Here is a 15,621-nt window from a genome sequence, read left to right as displayed (position 1 = left end):
GGGTTTTTTTCAGTATCTTCTCTTATTTTATTTTGCAGTCTCTAAAAAACATAAATTTGAAAATGTGCTCTTTTTCAAGAAACCCAGAAGACATGATATTTTCCTAAAGAACTAATTTAAGCAGTTAATTGTATAGGTAAAGCTGAGGAGTAGGGCTTTGTAATCAGAATGTGAGCGTTTAGTGCTGGGAAAAAAAAACCCAAAACAAACACTGAGGGGTTTATTTAGATCTGATTGAAAAAAAAGAGAGTTGTGATTGTTCAGCCTGGAGAAGAGAAGGCTGCAGGGAGACTTTAGACCCCTTCTGGTGCCTAAAGAGGCTCCAAGACATCTGGAGAGGGGCTTTGAACAAGGACATGAAGTGACAAGACATGGGAGAATGGCTTCAAACGGACAGAGGACAGGGTTAGATTATAGGTGAGGAACAAATTCTTCCCTGTGAGGATGGTGAGGCCCAGAGAAGCTGTGGCTGCCCCATCCCTGGAAGTGTCTGAGGCCAGGATCATAAGATGGTTTGGGTTGGAAGGAACCTTAAAGGTCATCTCATTTCATCCCCTGCCATGGGCAGGGACACCTTCCACTATGCCAGGGTGATCCAAGCCCCATCCAGCCTGGTCTTGGACACTTCCAGGGATCCAAGGGCAGCCAGAGCTTCTCTGGGCACCCTGTGCCAGGGCCTCCCCACCCTCAAATACTTCCTATACCTTCACATTCTCTCCAGGTGTTTCTAGTCACCTTGTTTTTCTACCACTTCTTTCACTGATTGAATAAAGACTTGAGGTTTGATGAGCACAAATAGCCCTGCACAGAATTCCCCCTTTTCCATAACTCGTTGACAGTTTCATTTTGTCTGTTCAAATGAACCGGAAGCGCAAATTCACACTCTTCCCTTTTGCCTGACCGTGGGGAGATGCTGAACAGCAGTGGGAAAAATAATTCTCTCCCTGTTTCCCTGAAGCAAACCAAAATTGCTGCCCCTGGAGCTGAGTGAGATTTCAGGGGCAAGCTGAGAAATGCACATTTCTCATGATGATGCCCTGATTGAACTTTCCTCTTTGTGCGTTCACGTCCTTTAATGCATCAAAGACCAGAGTGGCTCTGTCTGTAATGCAAACTCCCACTCTGTGGGTACTTTCTAATGCTGCCAACAAAAAAATGCAATAAAAGAGTAAAGGGAGATATAAAATTAAAATAAAAATGCAATGGAACAAGTTTACTATGCCGAATTTATGTCCTTATGGTACCATCATATTAACGCTCCAATTCATATTTACATGGTGTCTGCAGAGAAATACAGAGAAGTTTTATTTTCTCCCAGTGTCCCTCTTTCTTTGCAGCCATACAGTTGTCATCCATATGAGCAACTTCTGGGTGTCACCTACTAAATTCCCCAAGGTGTAACTTTATAAATGCACCAGGCAATATCAGGGTAAGTCCTCTGCAGTCTGGGGGATGAATGTATCAAGAGCTGAACTGCCAAGGAGGACTTGGGATGTTTGGAGCTGCTGGTGTGTGAGAGCTGGCCATGTCCTGTCTGTGTACTCTGGGACCCAGAAACCCCCCCATGACCTGGGCTGATCCCCCTGTGTGGGCAGAAGGGGAAGGGGAATTCTGTCCCTCTGCCCTGATTAGGTGAGATCCCATCTAGAGCTGCCCGCAGACCTGGGGTCCCAGCACAGAAGGACATGGACCTGACATGGCCACTAAGATTATCAGAAGGATGGGTCATCTCTGTTATGAAGAAAGGCTGAGAGAATTGGGATTCTTTGGACTAGAGAAGAGAAGGCTCCAGGGTGACCTGACTGTGCCCTTCCAGTACCTGAAGGAGCTGACAAGAAAGGTGAAGACAATCTATTTTCAGGGGCATGTAGTGATAGGACAGAGGGGAATAGCTTCAGACTGAGGGTAGGTTTAGACTGGATTTTAGGAGGAAATTCTTCACTCAGTGGGTGGTGAGGCCTTGGCTTAGGCTGCCCAGAGAAGCTGTGGCTGCCCCTGGATCCCTGGAAGTGTTCAAGGTCAGGTTGGACGGGGCTTGGAGCAACCTGGGATAGTGGAAGGTGTCCTGCCTCTGGCAGGGGGGTGGGACAGGATGAGCTTTAGGGTCCCTTCCAACCTAAAACATTCTATGATTCTGTGATTGTAATAAACCATGGTCAATGGCCCTTTTTAATCAGTCCAAGGACATACCTTAAGATAATTTATCTGTTTAGGGGCAGATTCACCAACTACAAGAATTAAGACCTAATTCTGGCTGTCTTCTTCAACCAAATCATACCAATACTTGAAAGTGATGTAGTGTGAGTGAATAAGAATCAGAGACTTATTTTTCATTTTTTAGTATAGGCATAGATAGGAATCATATTAGATTGCACCCTAATATAAAAATCTACAATTATTTATTTGTGATTTTGGAAAAGTTGAAATATTTGGCTAGAAAATCTTTTGTCCAGAGTTTACATCCAGCTGCTTGCTTTTTGTTTTGGTTTTAGCCTTTTTCCTCTTGAAGGATAGTAAGTCTGATGATTTTTTTTTTTTTTTAGTCTTTTGAAATGTTTATACTAAAAGACCTTGCTATTCAAAAGAACAAGAAGACAGAATCATGAAGATATTATTAGTCCTGCTTGAGGAATCACTTAAAACAACATCAGGGATGTTGTTCATGTGAAACCTTCCCAGATTTGCCCAAACTATAAGTTTTTGGAAACTGCTCAGTAAGAAAGCAGTGCAATTATCCAGTGGTTTAGTCTGAACTCAGCGTGATTCAGCCCCTTACTTCTCCTGGTAGACTGTAGATCCTTGTCTGCTTTTCCTAGCTCCTTGGTCTCAGGGCTGGGCAGCCTGGGACTGGAAGTCTGTAAAGTACATGGAGACAAGGGAAAACCTTATGAGCAGCTTAGCAGGGGACTTTTGATGTGGTGGTAGAGAGCTGCAGCCAACCCTTGCTGCAGGATACCTCTGTCAATGGGAGCTGAAGTTTGAATCCTGTGGGTAGATTTGTGCTGGCAGAGTGAAGATCAGAAGAAGGAAAAAGAAACTGCGGAGTCAATTAAAAATTACATGATGGAGAAATACGAGTCTGATTTTGTTGTTTTTTCTAGGTTTCAAACCTTAGGTGATCACTTGGACAGAGAAATAATTCTGGTTGCTTTTTATGGAAACCAAACTACAACATGCTGTTGGAGCCAGTGCAGAGGAGGACATAAAGATGCTCTGAGTGCTGGAGTCCCTCTGCCCTGGAGACAGGCTGAGAGCTGGGAGTGACCAGCCTGGAAAAGAGAAGGCCACGGGAATGTTTTAGTGCCCTTCCAGTGCCTAAAGGGGCTCCAGAAGAGCTGGAGAGGGACTTGGGAGAAGGGATGGAGGGACAGGACACAGGGAATATCTTCCCACTGCCAGAGGACAGGGCTAGATGGGATATTATGAAGGAATTTTTGGCTGTGAAGGTGAGGAGTCCCTGGCACAGATTGCCCAGAAAACTGCCTCTGGATCCCTGGGAGTGAGAGGACACTTCCAGGGATCCAAGGGCAGCCAGAGCTTCTCTGGGCACCCTGTGCCAGGGCCTCCCCACCCTCAAATACTTCCTATACCTTCACATTCTCTCCAGGTGTTTCTAGTCACCTTGCCCATGGCAGAGGGTGTGAAAAGAGAGAATATAATGATAATACACCTTCCAATCCAAATCCTTCTCTGAATCTATGATTCTATGCTATCAGATCTTAAAAAAAAAAAAAATCTTAAGGAGTAGTTGCATGCTGGAAAATTTCACCCTGTAACTGCTAAATTTCAGAATTTTCATATTTAGCATTCTGGGAAGATTCTTTATTTGCTTTTTTTTTTTTTTTTTCTGAAATTTGTGTCTGTCACCATCCAAATGAACCCACTAATTTTTCCCTGTAGTTCCAAGTCTATCCATGTCATGCTTCAAAGAGGAGACACTTGACTACTGGGCTTCTCACAGTACCCTAAAAGCTGCAGCCTGTTTTCTCCAAGAAAACTGAGGAAAAGGAAATAAATTAGTTGTAACTGCTCCCAATGCCGTTTATCAAGTTGTATCTAAATATTGCTTTCTCCACCCAGTGACACAGACAGCTGCTTAGAGGTAGCAGTACAGAAGTCACCTTCTGGAAGGTGCCCGTGTCCTTGACAAGAGCACCAGGATATTTTTATGGGACAGCTGCGTTTGCAGTTGTTCCTCCATATCTGAACATATTCCCTAAGTGGATTTGCTGCTGGTTCTCTGCTGAGAACAAGGTTCCCATTCTCAATGGTGACACAGCTTGAAATAAATCTACGTTACTTAAAAAAAAAAAAAAAAAAAAAAAAAAGCCACCGTTAAGAGTAAATTAAAGCAGATACGTGGGCTTTGATCAAGTTACAAGCAGGCAGAAGTGTTAATATACTGGAGCATTTTCACAGCGGAAATGAATTACACCATGGGCCATGCAACTGTAAAGTCGAGCGGAAATTGTAACAAAAAAAAATATCAACGACTGAGTCTAAACTGTGAAGGATGTTGGCAAACGTCCAGGAAAAGGTATGGCTGGTGCCAAGCTTGCATAAAAGAATGGTTTAACAGTCACTCCAATTGCTATAACTGCTGCGCTTTTTTTTTTCTTTTTCCTTTTTTTTTTTCTTTTAGCTGTTTTTCCTATTGTAACTAATCTCATTAAATAAGGCCCATTGTCTCTCCCCCTCAGACAATGGGCTCATTCACAGGAGCTGTGCCACGCATTGAGATCCTTCAGTAGGGTCTGAAAGGGACAAGAGCACTTCATAAAAAAATAGGATGGATTGAGTGCGTTCCACCCTGAAAGGCAGGAAAAAGCCTTCACAGCATGTCTGAAATTTAGCACCATTTGAAGACATCTATTGGAAAAGCTTGTGTGAAATCCTATCAATGTTAAAGATTATTGGGAGGTGGGAGACAGAAGAGTTTTGGGCATGTCTGATGATTCCATAAACCTATGGCAGTGTGACAAAAGAGGGGATCAGCCACCAGGATTAGTGTGGGGGTGACAGAGGGAAGGCAAAATTTAATGCAGAGAAAGGTCAAGTTTGAGGATCTAATACAACTCCCTGAATGGAAATGGGAAGCTTTGCATGAAAGAATTAAAGAATTTAAGCAATTCAAGTTATAAAATACCTCATCATTTATCCACCCCTTTCCTTTATTACAAGAACACTTGGCTGAATGAATGTTGATAATGAAAAAGCCTCTCAGAAGATAAAAGAAATAATCCAAAACTTTGTTCTAACAAGAACACAGAGATGGATAAATTAACATCCTTATAACTACTATTATGTGTAACCAGTGTTTGTAACTAAAATTCCAAGACAAATCTAAGTATTTGGACTCATTCTGACACCCTGGGAGAAGAGATCTGCTCCCAACTCTGTTCAACTCTCTCTTTTGGGTAGTTTAAATGTTCAGGTCAAAGTCTCTGCACCTCCCCTCTAGGATCTTATAGAATGCTGATGACTAATAGACTGCATGTTCTGTTTAAAGCAAAAAACAATTAAGAATTTGTCTTAAAATTTCTTTACCTGAGTGTGACCAATACCTTTCAATCTTACTACGGAAAGTCAAGATATTTTGCACTTTTGACCATCACTGAGCAGCACATGCTGTGGCTGAGAAAAATTTCCCTGGTTAGGGAAAAAAAAAAAAAACAAACAAAAAACAGCATATGGATAGAAAAAAAAAAATGTATGGGCAGGTAATCCTCAGGTATGAACATTATCCTCAGTGCAATGATAGCTAAAATGTCAAGTTCCAGGTGAGTTTCCACTCAAAGTTGTACCTATGGAGGACAATAAATGGAATCCATGTGAATTAAATAAATTTTACTCTGATGAAGGATGTTCTTGTTAAGGAAATGCAGCACAAAGAAAAACTGAAGCATCACAGGACCTGTAGCAATAGGAATAAAGCACAAATATTAAGTAGATTAAGAATAACTGTCATGTTACATCCCAGAAGCTTTATTCCTCAGCCTTGGCACTTCTCTCCACAGTGGTTTTCGTTAGCAGTTGCAGTTAAGAACAGCAGGAATCTGTTCTCTCCATTTCCATTAATATTTTAAGAAACAGAGGCATTGTGGGCAAATCAAACTCAACTGGTACGTGAGGTAAGTCTCTCAGTCACAGACAATTTGGATCCCATTTTACACAGAGCTAACCTACATTTAAACCTGCTGAATTAGACTTGATTTGCAGTCAAGTCAGCAATAGCTAACTCAGATTGTTATTATCAGGTATAAGAAGATCCTGGATGCTCATCTGGTGTGAGCCATCTATGTACAGCACTGGAGCCAACAGAGCTATTTATATTTAATTATTTATGCAGGGAGAGAAAATGATTCATAATTTATACCTGTTGATCTTCATCCCCCATGGTTTAATTGCTTTGCATAAAAGTTTAGTACCTGGATATTTGCTGTGTGATACATCTGGTCTGATGGTTCAGTGACAGAGATTTTTCCACTAACAGTAGTCTAAGCTGTTTGCAGAGCCAGGAAAAATATTGCTGATTACTTTTAATATTTGGTTTCTCCATTAAAGTGTTTAACTTTAATTAAAGTACTTTTCATGTCTCGCTTGTGACATTGCATGGGTAATGCGCTAGTATAAGTGGGAACACACTGAAGAATTATTTGACAACACCATGGGTCTCTCCTGCATATTTGTGTACACGGATAAATTTTGAATTCTTTCATTAAAAAGTTGTGGTTGTGGAAAGGTACTGCCTTACTACCTATCTGAAAATTCCTTACAGAAATTCTGAGAATTTCCTTCCAGCTGCCACATGTGAATTGCAAGGTAGGTAATTTCCATGCATTGACATTCTTTCAAATATTTACTGTGTTTTGCATTCATTTATAGAGTTTGTTGGGGTTTCCTAAAGGAAGAAAAGGTCACCCACTGTGAAATGAGATAATGAGAGTTAAAACTTCATAGGATGGAAAATCTTTGCAGAAATTTTGTTTACTTTGTGGCTCTTATGCATAGCAAGGAGCAAAAAGGAGCCCTTCTTGACACAACACCAGGAATAATGTGCATAATGAACAGTAGTAATTCACCCCTGGGCACATTGTTAGTTCCAGCTCTTACGTAGGCTCACACAGTCAGAAGAGTCCATGCTGTTCTTTGATTTTCATCCACTGCTGCTGCTGGGCAGTGCTACCATGAGTGTGGCCCACTGGATTTTGGTGTAAGGTCCAGAATCTCACCCCACCAAATCTAAGAATCATGGAAAGGTTTGGGTTGGAAGGAACATTATAGCTCATCTCATTTCACCTCCCTGCCGTGGGCAGGGACACCTTTCACTATCCCAGGTTGCTCCAATCCCCATCCAGCCTGGCCTTGGACACTTCCAGGGATCCAAGGGCAGCCACAGCTTCTCTGGGTACCCTGTGCCAGGGCCTCACCACCCTTACAGGGAAGAATTTCCTCCTAAAATCTCATCTAAATCTACCCTCCTTCAGCTTAAGGCCATTCCCCCTTGTCCTGGCACAGCTTGCCCTTGCAAAAAGTCCTTTCACAGCCGTCTTGAAGGTTCTCTTAATGTACTGGGAGGTGCTATTAGGTCTCCCCAAAGTCCTTTCTTTCCATATCCATCAGCAAAGTGAACAGCATGGTTTGAGTAACAGAATAATTATTTCATTTAAGAAGTTCTTAGATTTTCCTGTTGCTTATTTCCAGGCAGCTTTTCTATTCCTTGTCCATAGTTCAAATACATTTGCCCATCATTTTACTGCTACAAGCATGTTAGGAATTTCTGACATATTCTATTCCACCCACGTGCCAATAGGATATGATGGTATTTGGGACAGGAAGAGTGGGATGAACCTCAGCTAACTACATCAGCCCCAGGAATAGATTTTTAAATCTCAGCCATTTACCACATCTCCTTTTAACTTCTTTAAAGCAACAGCTCTGCTCTGAAGATGTTGGTTTCAAGCATCACATTTTTAATAACTCACAGGTGTTTCCACACTGCCCCACTCTTGTTGGTGGCACTGAGGCAGATTTTGGAGGGCAGTTCTGCTGAGTGAATCAACAGTCCTCCTTCAGGATTCATTGTGACATTCTTCCCATCCTATTGACTGAACTAACTCACTCAGACTGAAACTGGGATCTAAAATACTCAGGTGGGCACAAATATCATAGATGTCTGGAGTTAGGAGAGCTGAGTCACATCCCAACGATCATGTTGGATGCAGTTGTCTATATGTGGACTCAGTACCCTGCTCAGATTTAATTTCATTTTAATTAAATTTTGATTTCTTTAATATATACTTTTTAAAATTGTGTCTGTCACCAATTGACTCCCAACTTTCACTGCAGTTAAAATAAATGGTTTCTAAGTGTAATACATTTGCAATTCTCAACCTGACTTGCAGAATAAAACTCCAAACCCAGAAGAAAATCTGATCTCTCCAGACCTTGTGAAGAAAAATATCACTTTTTTATTGAACTTCATGCTCTGTTCTGGTTCACTCTTATTATAAACTGTTGTTGATTATCTAACTCTTCTGGGCATATGAGCAATGCCAGAATGTCGGTTTTACATTAAAAGGATGTAGTTTAAAAAACAAAACAAAATCCTAAATACAGAAATAAAATATGTGTTTAATTAGAGCTTTAATCTTTCCTGAGCTCATTAAAAAAAAAAAAAAAGAAAAAGTGGGGAATGGATGCCCATAGGGTCTGATAATATTTTCCTAGAGTGAAAACTGCTCCTACAATATATATTAGTAAACATCCATTTGTGTTAGTAATTAACTTCAGTGTTTTGGCATCCATTTATTTCTGCTGATTTCATGTTCCGGTCCAGATCATTGTTAACTGAGCAGCACCATAATAGCCTTGTTTGAACTGTTTGGACAATTGTTTTTCAGTTAAAGTTGAGCCATAGCTGATCCCTATTTGCCCCACAGTTGGCCTTGCAGATCACTCCAGACATTTTCTTTTGGACAGATGAGCTGGACAGAGAAAAATTCTATAAAAAATTCATGTATTTTGAAGCTAGTGAATCCAAATTTAAGAATATTAAATTTCTCCAGGAAATAAAAATAGAGTTTTCGTTATCTGCAATAACATTAAAAAATACAAATAAACAAGAACAGGGAAAAAAAAAAAAAGAACAAATAAAAAGAACCATTTCAGGGAAAAAATGTTGGTAATACACAGAAAAAAGGCCTCTAGTATATAAATCTGTAACCACAAACTGATAACAAAGCACGAGAGGCTTCAGGAAGCAAGTGAAATTCCTTCCTCCATTAAAGAAGTCTGATCAAAAATATCTGCTGAAACCATAAATAAATAATCCCAGCACATACATCTGGAGCAAAGAGAAAAGTATATAGAAGGCATAAGGATCACTATGAAATTTCCAAATGTTGTCCTGAAAATCCCGGAGATATTTTTCAGTCAGAGGTGTTGAAAGTGTTTCACTGACAGGTGGTAAAGGTATCTCAAAGGCACGTGAAGAACAGAGTGAAGGAAATAAATATTTCTAAGTGGTTCAGAGGAAATTGAAAATACTTTACTGGTCATGTGAGGGACCAAAATAAAAATAAAATGTTAATATTCATTAAATTATCAAGTCTGAGCATACCTGCACATATGCCTACGCCTATATCCCCTATGTACAGTTTTCTGGTGTGCATATCAAATGAGAAATGCAGAATTATGTGTATGTTGTTCTCATATAATTAAAATCTTTTTTTTTTCTCTGTCCTTTTCTAAAAGAAATATTTCCTATAAATGACTTACTATGAAAAAAATATTTGCAAAATTGTGAAAAATTTAAATATGGCACTAATGTAAAAAAAAAGTTAGAACTGATCAGAACACTACCACCCACCCAAAAGAAAAATGAGCTGGAGATATTTTTAAACCATCCTGTCCAGTCAAATATTTTTGTTGCAATTGCTTCTTTCTTTTTACTCAAGGTAAAGGTGTTGCAAGGATATCTTTTGAGTATGCAACATCCTTGGGTTTTGTGTGTGAACTCTCAGCCTGTTCCTGGTCATTTTTTTGATGACTGCCAGGCAGATTTGTTCAAAACCTTGGCAGAGAGCAAGCCAACAATTACAATCTATATCAGACTTTGGAAAAATATCTCAGTCTATGCTCTGGCTCCTGTTAACTGCAATAGACAGAAAAGGGTAATGTTAATTTTCTCTGTAATATTGGCTGAGCCAATTAGGTTTTCAAACCTTTGTGCCTGAAGTTAAGCATATAAATTATTTTTAAGGTATTTAAATAAAATTGGCTAGGTTTTCTGAGAATCTTCTCAGTCAATTTGCTTTAGACTTCATTAAAACTTTAGGTGATCGGTGTAGCAGCATCATCCATGTCTGAGTTAAACTGAGACTTTTCCTTTTTATATTTTAAATCCCAATTTGGATTAGGAACTCAAATCTGAATTATGTCCCGAGCTTATTTCTAAACTTGCCAAGAGCAAAAGTATTATAAAGCATCCCAGACAGATATCTTGTTCAGGACAGGGACTTAATCCATATAGGAAAACAAGAATTATCCTGCATATTTTAACATGGAAATTTCAGCATGTGTTTTCATTTGAAACCAAAAGTTTTTCACTTTTTTTTTTTTTTTTTTTTTTTTTTTTTTTAATTTATTTATTTTTTTTTTTTTTCTCCTCAGGGCAAAATAAGATGCGCTTCCTTTCTCTAATGCCTCATATGATTATCTGGGAAGTGGGCACCAGATGCATAATTTTGCTTTTATTTAAGTAAACAGGGATATCCCAGCTGACTTTGGTTACTGGTATTATTACTGAGCTATTGGTATAGTTGGTATTGGTATTATTTCTGGGATACTGATATCATAACCTGAATGCATTTTGACTGGTAAATTTGACCACAGAAATCTTTGCTAGATTTGAGGAGTTATTCCAAAATATGTAGCATGACATACGATATATTTCTGTGGGAACTTGGTCTTAAATAACCTGTCTTTTCCAAACACAATGTTTTACTCAAATTCCTAGGGTCTTGGAATTGGTATTTTAGGACCTGTTAGGTTAATCGCTTGGGATCAGCCACACTCTTTGAAAGATCTGTCTTCAACAGGAATGGGTTTTGCCTGTCAATTTGCCAAACAGACACAGGGAGATCAAGTTTATCCAACTGCTGCAAGGTTGTAATGTGATCCCATTTATATGTACATACCACACATAGCAAAGTGGAACCTCAGTTCCTTATTAGAGTCTCTGGGTGCTGTGATTAGTAAGTGAAAAGGATCAAAAAGACAAGAGAAATGTATAACTGGATTGTCAGAGCAGCCACAGCTTCCTCTGAGATTGAAACTTTATTGTTTTAGACACTGTATGTAGTTGCAGTCATAAGTGGTCACTGCCCCTAAAAATCACAGAATTATGGAATTGTTTGGGTAGGAAGGCACCTTACGGGCCATCTAGTTCCAACCCTCTGCCTTGGGCAGGGACACCGTTATCCTGGTTCTGGCCAGGAGAGGGTTAATTTTTGCAGTAGCCAGGAAGGAGGAGGTGGCGACCAGGACTTGGGGGGATTCTACACCTCCTGACATCATTTTCTGGGAATGGGACACAGGCTTCCTTCCAGTCTGGGGTAGTATGGGAGAGGTCAGGTATTTTCTGTTATTGGGGGCTTCCTCAGGGTTGAGCAGTAACATTTCCTTTCTTGTACCCTCTGTCATCACAGAACTGTGGCTGTCACTGTCCATTTTCTTACCTCATTGCTATTTCCAGTAAACTGTTCTTATCTCAACCCACTGTCTTCACCTTCTGTGCCTCCAATTGTCTCTGCAGTGGAAGGGGAGAGGGAAGTGAGTGAGTAGCACATGGTTTGGAGTGGTTTCAGTGGCAACATTAATTGGAGAATATCATTCCTAAATCACAACATGTTCCACTATCCCAGGTTGTTCCAAGCCTCATCCAACCTGGCCTTGGTCACTTCCAGTAAAGGGGCAGCCACAGCTTCTCTGGGCAGCCTGCGCCAGGGCCTCCCCACCCTCACAGAGTGTGAATTCCTCCCTAAATACAACAGAAATTAATACAAGAACACAGAACCTCTACAGTAGATAGCTTGTGGAACAACTTGTCAATAATACAAACAAATTCATCTTCAAGTGTGATCTGAAACCAAGAAATAGCAGTGTCTCTCTGAAAGTTGTGTTTCAACTGAATGAGAAGTGATGAGCTTCATGCAAGAACTTGAAAGTACAAGGTGCAAGAATCATCTTGCACCTTATTGAAAAGTTGTGCACATAGCACCAAATTTTCCCTGTAGCCTGTGGAGGTAACTCCTCCTTTCCTAACAACAACATCTCAGATGGATGGGATGGATCAATTCCAATGTCTTTTCCCCAAAATTCTGGTGAGCCGCAACAGAGAAAATGAATCCTCCCTCATGATCATCTTTATGGAACCCTGAAGCAGGGACCTGCTTGGCCCCTGGCAGCAGTACTGGTAATTGTAGTGGGATCTGAGTAGCAGCAAGGATTACTCCATTTGGTGGTTATGCCCTTCACTAGTTGGAAGACAAGCCCTCATAAAATGAGGCAGAACAATTTAATTTTATCCTATTAATGTAGCTGCTATTTTTTTGAGGCTTTTCTTAATCAAGGATGGAATTTTAATGTGATCTGGAAGTTGGGGAAAAAGCTCGGAAGCATTGTTATTGCTATTTATATCACTGTTTAGGTAACAGTAGTAGGAAGTATTAATATCATCCTCTGCATTATTAGAGTGAAATAAATGTTGGGAAACATTGGTCATGACAAATTGAAAACAAAAAAATAAAAAGAAGGGAAAAAATGTTCTCTCTCTTGTTTTTATGATAACAATAACATCTATAAACCAGCCCAAAGAATAAGAAGTACCATGTTAGAAACAAGCATGGATATAAAAATAGTAACAAGAACAACAACCAAATCTGCTCTTCAGACAGAAAACAAGGTAATTAACTCTGCTCCCATCCTGATGGTCTCATTTGAATTTATGCAATTTCCTATATTTTCTCCTTTGTTTGTTCTATCCTCCTTTACCCGTGTACGTTTATAATTTCTGTTGTTTATTCATGGCAGAGCCGGTTGGAGCTTTCAATCAAAAAAAAACCCCAAAATCCTCAGAATAGAAAAAAAAAGAAAAAAACCAAAACAACTGCACTATCTTCCAACTGGCCAACGTGGAGGCTGGAGACCACACGGGGATCAAAGCGATATGAGGACAACAGGGGTTTCATTAAAATGTTCTCCTCGCTGCCTGAGGAAAGAGCAGTGAGGACAGAGCGAGAGGGGGAGGGGGGAAGGGAAATCATCTGGCCCAAACAAGTTTAACTAAAAAAAAAATCCAAGCAAACCACCTGTGGTCTCCTTGGAAACTGGCTTGCAACCCCTCCAGCCACCTTTTAATGAAACCCCAGAGCCCCTTTATTAATTTATTAAAGAATCTATTTTCTGAAGATTCATAAACCGCGCATAACTCATATTCCAACACATCTCTGCTATGCTAATAGCGTGTGCTGCCATGAATAATTAATTCTTTAATTAGTAATAATTAGAGGTTGTTGTATAGGTCAAACCATTGGGCTGACAGCATGCTACTGTCAAAATGTCATTTGAATTAACAGGACTGTGGCCCTTTCTACCCAGAATGATTTCTTGTTTGGGGTTGGTTGTCCCCTCCCCTCCAAAATTAATTGTTTTAAGGGTGACTTGCTTTAGAAGATGTGGAACACATAAAAGGAAATGTTTAATAGCATTTACAGCACAAAAGAAAAGGCTGCAGACCTTCGGCAGATGCTTATAATGGTGGATCTTGGTCTGGGCATTGTTCGTTCCCTTTGTGGGGAAAAAAGGGAAGAGACAAAAGCAGATGTACTGACATTCTGGACTAAACCAAATCATGGCATTTGCTCAAAATCACTAATTTTTGGACAAAACCACTGTTCACTCTCCACATCCTTGCAAGATCTTCATTTACAGATCTAGTTCTACTACTCAATGGGTGACCAGAAGAATTTAATCCTTGGAGTGGATACACCAAATGTAGGTTCAGTTCCTGGTCTGTTTATAGCCTGAAGGAATCTGAACCATTTCCCTCCACTTTTTGAAGGGAGTATAGAAGCCACTGTTATAGACAGGCTTGAAAACTGGGTTTAGTCCTGCTCTGCACTATGGGAAACAAACCATCCCCACCAACAAAAAGGTAATAAGACACCCTATGAATTAAACCACTTGATTGGAAAGAAGACAGTTGAAAAGCAAAGGGAAAATGCCAAATTTATGAGAGAAATATGCTGAAAGTATTGGGTCTGCCTCTATTTTTTCACCCCTTCGTGCAGCAACTTCTGGAGAAGGACAGCAGCTCAAACCAAGGCTGCAAATTTTCCAGAAGAGTTTTTCCCTTGGGATATGAACTGCACCACAATTTGTCCTTTTAGGAACAACTGACAGGGCTTGTCTGAACTTTGAAACAGGCTCTCCAGGGAAGTGGCAGACTCACCATCCTTGGAAGTGTTCAAAATTGGCACTTTGTGATATGGTTTAGTGAGCATGGTGGAGTTTGGGCAAAGGTTGTATTTGATGATATTGGAGGTCTTTTCCAACCTTAATGATTCTCTGAAATGATGGGTTGGCTGGACTTTCAATCTGACCTAACACAGATATCCTGTTAAAATAACAATTCCTATATGAGGAATTTGATGCATGTAAACATCCTTATCTGGTTTCTTTGTATATTTTTTGGGAGAGGGAGCAGGTATCTTCAAATGCAGTGGGATTATTACCAAACTTGCACCACTGAAGTGATGTGCAGGGGGACGGTAAACGCTCAAATGAATGACGAGAATCTGTCCTGATTTGAAGGGGGAAGGAAAAGATAGAAAAATAACTGCAATGGTAGCACAAGATAGAGAAAACGTGTATCAGACATGGTGAGGTAAATGACCTGGGCAGAGTCCCACACTCTCACAATTTCACTGAGCTGAGCTCTGCTCAAAGACTCTTCACGATGCTGCTGTACCTGACAGACCCACATACAAAGCTCTGGTGGAGCAAGGGATTTGAATCATGCATTTCATTCCACTTGAAAGACCCCAACCTGAATGGGTCGGTGCTGCTGCAGACGTCACAGAAATACAAACACACACACTTGATCCAAACCAAAGTGAATGAAATTAAGTCCTTAACTCACAGTAGAATGGATTGGAGCCCAAGAGCTCACTTTTTTTCCATTCCTGCTCTGACTAAAAAACATACATTCTTTCTTTCTAGGAAAAAACAGCAGCCTTTTTATTTTTCTTTTCCTTGCCCGCTAACAAAAAAAAATTAATAAGTGGAGGCTAAGCAAATGCAAAAAGGGCTGGAGAATGTTTTCCAGTAAAAACGATATTAGAAAAAACCTTTTCCATAAAGAGAGAAAAAAGATAGAAAAATATGACAAGGTAATAAACTCATAATAATAATAAGCAGTGGAGTGAAGTGGCAGCTATTTTGCTGCTAGTCAAAAAATTATATTATCAGAAATCCTTTTGTATCATCACATACTGATGTTTAAAAAAATATGAAAAAAAAAGAAAACCACCAGAGACTGTACATAAAGGTTGTTTT

This window comes from Chamaea fasciata, unplaced genomic scaffold, assembly GCF_029207755.1.
Source record: "Chamaea fasciata isolate MVZ Bird 193981 ecotype frontalis unplaced genomic scaffold, bChaFas1.0.hap1 SCAF_3, whole genome shotgun sequence".
Classification (NCBI taxonomy): Eukaryota; Metazoa; Chordata; class Aves; order Passeriformes; family Sylviidae; genus Chamaea; species Chamaea fasciata.
This window is presented reverse-complemented; position numbering follows the sequence as displayed.